The following is a 6,000-nucleotide window of genomic DNA, read 5'->3' as shown; positions in this document are numbered from 1 at the left end:
GGGGCCTTGATATTGCTTCCTATTTCCCTTTGTGGGGAAGAGCCTTTTTCCTGTTCTCTGCTTGGCTAATGGGCCCTTTAAGATGCAGGCATCTAGTCCTCCCAAGAACCTCCTGTGACCTGGGCTGGGCTGGGCTGACTGCCTTTTCTGGGCTCCATCACCCACAGCCTGCCAGATCATCTTCCCACAAGTTCATTGCTTACCTGTGTCTGGTACAAGCATGTGTGGTCCCTCCAGACAGGGACTGTGCCTCCCTCATTTTCTTTGTAATCCCAAAGCTGCCAGGAGCCAGACACAAGGCACTTATTTGTCTTAATTCATTCAGGCTGATGTAACAAAATACATAAATTGGATGATTTACAAACAACAGAAATTTACTTCTCATAATCTTGGAGCCAGGAAAGTCCAAGATCAAGGTGAGTGTCAGGTACGGGCTGGGTTTCTTACAGATGGTGCCATCTCTTTGTGTTCTCACATGGAGGAGGGGACAACAAGCTCCCTCCAGCCTTTCTTTCCTACAAGGGCTCCTAGCCCTTTCACGAGGGACTCACTTTCTGGAAAGCCTTACCTCCTAACATCACCACCTTGGGAGTTAGGATTTCAATGTAAAAATTTGGGATGGGGACAGCACAAATACTATGTAGCCGAGGCTAAGTAATAAGAGAGAACACAGATCAAAGGACAAAGTGTTAATAAAAATAAAGAGTAGCTGGGTGATGCAGTCCTGTTATCCCAGCAGCTGGGGGTGGGGGTGGGAGGCTGAGGAAGGAGCATTGCAAGTTCAAAGTCAGCCTTAGCAACTTAAGGAGGCCCTAAGCAACTTAGCATGACCCTGTCTCAAAAAAAAAAAAAAAAAAAAAAAAAGGGCTGGGGGACGTGGCTCAGTCTTTAAGTGCCTCTCATGTCAATCTGTGGCACCAAAAATAAATAAATAAAATAAAGAGTAGCCAGTTCTCTGTCACTTGCCTGCCAATTGGCTTTTCAAGGTATTGTATGGACCTATCTTACTGTTTCTCTGAGTGGTCCTGTTTGTAGAGTCCTTTCCAGGATAATTCTTGAGTCTGGGGACACCATGGCCATTTCAAAGTCTTTTAGCCCTGGAAACTACAACAGTTGGAAGATTAATTTAAATAAATTAAGAACAGAAGACAAAAAAAAAAAACCCACCTGCTATATTGAGTCCTGTCTTAGGTGTGTCCAATATGGCAGTGGCTTTCACTGGTTAGAGCTGCCCCCTTTCCTTTCTTTTGCACATTATTAAAACATGTTCATTTGTTGAGAAAGGATTAAATAATACAAAAAGGTAGAAAAGAAAAAAACCAAAACTGCCTCATTCCCCCAGTCCTACTCCCTACAGGTAACCTCCATTTCAGTGCAGATTTTATTTTATTTATTTACTTATTTATTTTTGTTGTACTGGAGATTGAACCCAGGGGCATTCCACCACTGGGCTACTATCCAGATCTTTTAATTCTTTATTCTGAGACAGGGTCTTGCTACCTTGCCCAGGCTGGCCTCAAACTTGAGATCCTTCTGGCTCAGTCTCCCAAGTTGCTAGGAGTACAGGTGTGTGCCACTATGCCTGTCTTCAGTGCAGATTTTAAAATATACATGAGGTGCTTTAAAGTCACACATTCAGGAAGGGCCCTGCTGTGCTTTTAAAAAAAATTTGAAATGTAAAATTTTTCCAAGACTTGTCTAGAGAGTCAAACTGGATGGAAATGTTACCATAAAAGAGTAATTTTTTTTTCTTAAGTTGAAGAAAGAAATTTCCTAAAATAACATAGGAGGAAACCCTTTTTTTTCAGAGAGGGTCTATGGTGTAGAGGTATGGCATTGAAGTGTGTCTCTGGGCTCTAAGCCCCCTTCCTGGTCATTCAATGGGCCAGTGCCCTGTAAAATGCCCACTTGATACCACAAAGCTACCAATCCTACGGGCTCTGAACTGGTTTTCAATATCTGGATTGGAGGTCCTTGGTGGGACTGGAGAGAGGGACCTGATGCAGGGCGACCTGCTGCAGGGTGCAACAGTGCTTAGGAGTTGTCAGTTGCTGAGGAAGAACTCAGTCCCACACATCCTCCCTACCCCTCTCTCTTCCTATTTGTCCAGGCAGACAAAGGCAAAGGGAAGCCCAGCACCTGTACCCTGGAGCATTGGAAAGCAGCAGCAACAGCTGTGTGGAAGGAAAGTCTAAAGCAGGAGGGCAGCTGGGGCTGAGCCTAAAAATGAAACCAAGTCTGACAACCTCACAAAGGCTCTCTTGTGGAGCAGGTGCAGCCAGCAGGGCTGTTTTGGGGCCACGTGGAGAGTGAACCTCCAACCTCCCAGCCTTCTTCCAGAGTGTCATTCCCCAGCAGCCCTCAGTAAACACTCCCTTCCATCCCTATCCCTCTGTCCCTGACTTGGCTGCTGCCTCATTTTGGGATCTAATGACTAATTGGCTGTGGTACCTTTGTTTATAAAACCTTTGCCAGCAGTGAAAGCAAAACCAGGGATGGGCCCATCTTTTTCTTCCAAGGTGGGAGATCTGCAGTGTTAAGCCAGAAAAGCAGTTTTCAGATAGGCAGGGATGAAACGGATCCGTCTTTGGGGAGCAAGAGGGAGTGTCCCTGTGTTCCCTCACTTTATAAAAGAAGCCCTGGGAGACCGACTTGTGGAACAATCTTCTTAGCACCTATTAAGTGGATTCTCCACAAAGGCTGTCGTTGTTACCTACTGTGCTGCACAGAGCTTGCTTTCTGTGCCCCTGGGTTGGAATATCCTACTTCTGCTTCCTGAGCTTCAGGTTGGACTGCTCAGGAAGAAGTTTCTCAGCTTTATAAAGATCAAAATGCACAATGAATTAAAAAATAAAATTGTCAACAGAAAAAAAATCAGTGAAATCTGGGAATTAAGCATTAATGCAGAGCAGAAAACACATGCTAGAAGAGTGAAATCTTCTAATATTCAATTTAAAAAGATTTAAAATGTTACAAATGATTTTGAACAGCTAACCATCATTTCAATTTCTAGATACAAACTTTCTCGCTCAATGGAATCACTATTGTCTACGTTCCTTACTGGCTCACTGCTGCCCCCAAGTGTCAGATCTGAAAAATCACAGAATTCGTCCTTAATTTTATGCTTTGCAAATTAATTGTGCAAAGCCCCCCATCAGTCTATTAGCTCCCATGAAAATAAACAGTATAGAATCAAAGCAGTGTTTTGGCTTGCTAGTGAAAGCTTGATAATTCAGGTAAATTTTCAGTCTTTCATTTTAGAAGACCTCATTCTATTGTGCCCAATTGATTGTGCCTTTGTTGAAAGGGTAAGTTTAACCCTTAGAAATAGTGGTTATGATTATACTAGCAAAGTGAGTTCTACTAACGATACCCCATTCCTGACAAACCATATGCCTTACATTTTTATTTTATAGCATTCAATTAAAATCTTATGTTTAGGGTGATTGAAAGTTTGAATAAAGGGTTTACAATGTGAAATAATTCTGATACATGACCTGAATACTCATCAAAGCACAACCTCCTTGTGTTCACCTGTAACTTTGGTGAGCGTACTAAACTTCAGTTTTGATGGAAAATAGATGTCTCTATTAAACACCAAATCTTTCTATTTCTTAACCATCCATGAATTTCTGTGAGTTGCTTCTGGCTTCATAGAACTGGGGACCAAATAGAATATCAATGTAATCTTCAGTGGCATATGGAAAATGCCTCTGTACTGAATGTATCAAGGGGCCTGCTCCCTTATGCAGAAAGGATGCAGGAGTCTCCTCTTCAATGTTACCTGCATGGAGGAAATGGTTACCTGTTCTCAATACTCACTCCAGAATCTTCTACACTTGTTTGGCACCTCCCATAGTCATCAGCTAAAGTCTGAGTGTTTCTCTATGGATCTTATTGGTCCTTGCTGTTCTGTTCAAAAATTGCTCTCAGGGAGAGGGCTCAGGCTTCACCTCCTACCATAGCAATCAAAGTAAGTCTGGTCAAAGTCAGTGCCCACACAGGCTCCTGTGAACTAGGTCAAAACCAACTTTATCACCCTGGAAGGTAAGGCAGGGATTATGGGACACACACTGAGTGTGAGTCAGTATTTCTGGGCTATTTAAATTGGCCTGACCAAAGTATTCTCTGAATTTCTAGTAATATTCCAGGTTAAGAGCAGCTATAGCCATTTATCCTTGGGAGATGAGGCATCTATCAATGTCTCTGCAAAAGCAGCTGAGAATTTGTACAGCAGGGTTTCAGGAATTTCTACATAGGAGGAGCTTCAGGGTAATTATCTGACCAGATGTCAGGGCTGAAGGGAATATCTTGAGGTTACATTTGCATTAAGCCTACTATTTTCAGTGGTATGTTTATTTGAGGTGATTCTGGGAGTGGTGGATGATGATGAAACTGCCTATTGGAAAGAATTCACTTCATCAGTCCTTCAACTTTTTTTTTTAATACTTTTTTAGTTGTTGATAGACCTTTATTTTATTTATTTATATGTGATGCTGAGAATTGAACCCAGTGCCTCACACATGCTAAGCAAGTGATCTACCATTGAGCTATAACCCCAGTTCAGTCCTTCAACTTTGTAAACAATAGGCATTGTCTAAGAATAGCAACCTGTTTGAAGAGCTTAATTAGTCTAGGTAGAAGTCTCATCAACAACACAGGGACCCTGTTGTTGTTGAACAGTTTTAGAAGGTACAGAGCAGGGGCCAGTGCCCCTAAGTGTTCCAGTTTGGCTACTCAGGCTCGGAGGTCCATTTCTCTCTGTGCTCTCAGAAGCAGCCGTCCTGGAGCCCAAACCCATCTTTAGCCTTGTGCCTTTTTTCTTTGCCATGAACCTGGCTGTGGCCAGTCTCCCATCTATCCAGGACCATGCTGCTTATATTGCTGTGTGTCTGTGAGGAGGGAGGAAGATCAGGACTCGGACAAGCACTTGGAGCTACAGGATATAGTTTACCTGCTTAGATTGTTGACTAGTTGCCAGGTTTCTGTTCTCGCGACTAAAAGGCTCAGAGGTCACTCCAGGTAAACTGGACTGACTGGGCTGTGCAAAATAACCACACAAGAGACACAAATACCTTTTCCTTTGGGGTCGCTGTGACGGCTCCTCTGACCTTAAGGGTCTGCAGGAAGAGAGAGAGAGAGAGCACACACACCCTCTGACCCCTTTTATTGAGGAGAAACTATTCAAGTGAGGCAAGGGGTCAGGTTTCGGGGGGCTGAGTCTATCTTCATGATGTCCACTGTCAACAGGTTGACTGACGCCTGGGTAGGCCACACCCCAAGGGCACAGTAAGAGAAGGGGACACACACAAGGCACTTCCATGGAAGATTCTATCCTAAACAGGGCAAGGGGTTATATTATAAAGGAACAGGTGAGCGTAGCTTCACCCATGGGGCTGTAGCAAGACACACCCATGCACCCAGACACCGTCCCTCGAACCCAAGAAGGGTGGGGAAAGCTCTGCTACATTTCTGTGACTGAGCGCCTCAGCACTGCAGCTGGGGATTGTGACTCGGTCACGTGTGAGGTTGGTCTCCCACAATTAGTCTCAAAGATTGTGGGACATGTACAGTTTTATTGAAAGAAATAATATAGCATAAAGTGAGGATTAGAATTAAATTCAGCTATAAGTAACTAAGAAATCAGAATAACAGCAGCTTAAAGAAAATGAACATCTCTCCTTCTTTTTCTCCTTCTCCTCCTTCTTAGCAGTTTTGTGAGGTAGTCAGGCCACTCTCTGAGTACAAGGACATGACCTTGAATGGACCCTGCCTACTTCTCTGATCTTGTCTCTTTTGTCTCTTTCTAAGGGTTCCAAAGCTTCGGTCACACCAACCTTCTTGCTGGGTCTTGGACACTTCATATTCATAATCCTTCCTATTCTCTCTGGCTCCTTCTCTACCCTCAAGTCTTGTCATTAAGATCTCAGTTACAACAGTATCTCTATTATCTGATTTAGCTTTTTTAGCACCTGACTTAGTATTATTGGTTTGCGTAGT

The sequence above is a fragment of the Marmota marmota genome, unplaced genomic scaffold (genome assembly GCF_001458135.2).
Source record: "Marmota marmota marmota unplaced genomic scaffold, marMar, whole genome shotgun sequence".
In the NCBI taxonomy this organism is placed as follows: domain Eukaryota; kingdom Metazoa; phylum Chordata; class Mammalia; order Rodentia; family Sciuridae; genus Marmota; species Marmota marmota.
Note: the sequence above shows the minus strand (reverse complement) of the source record.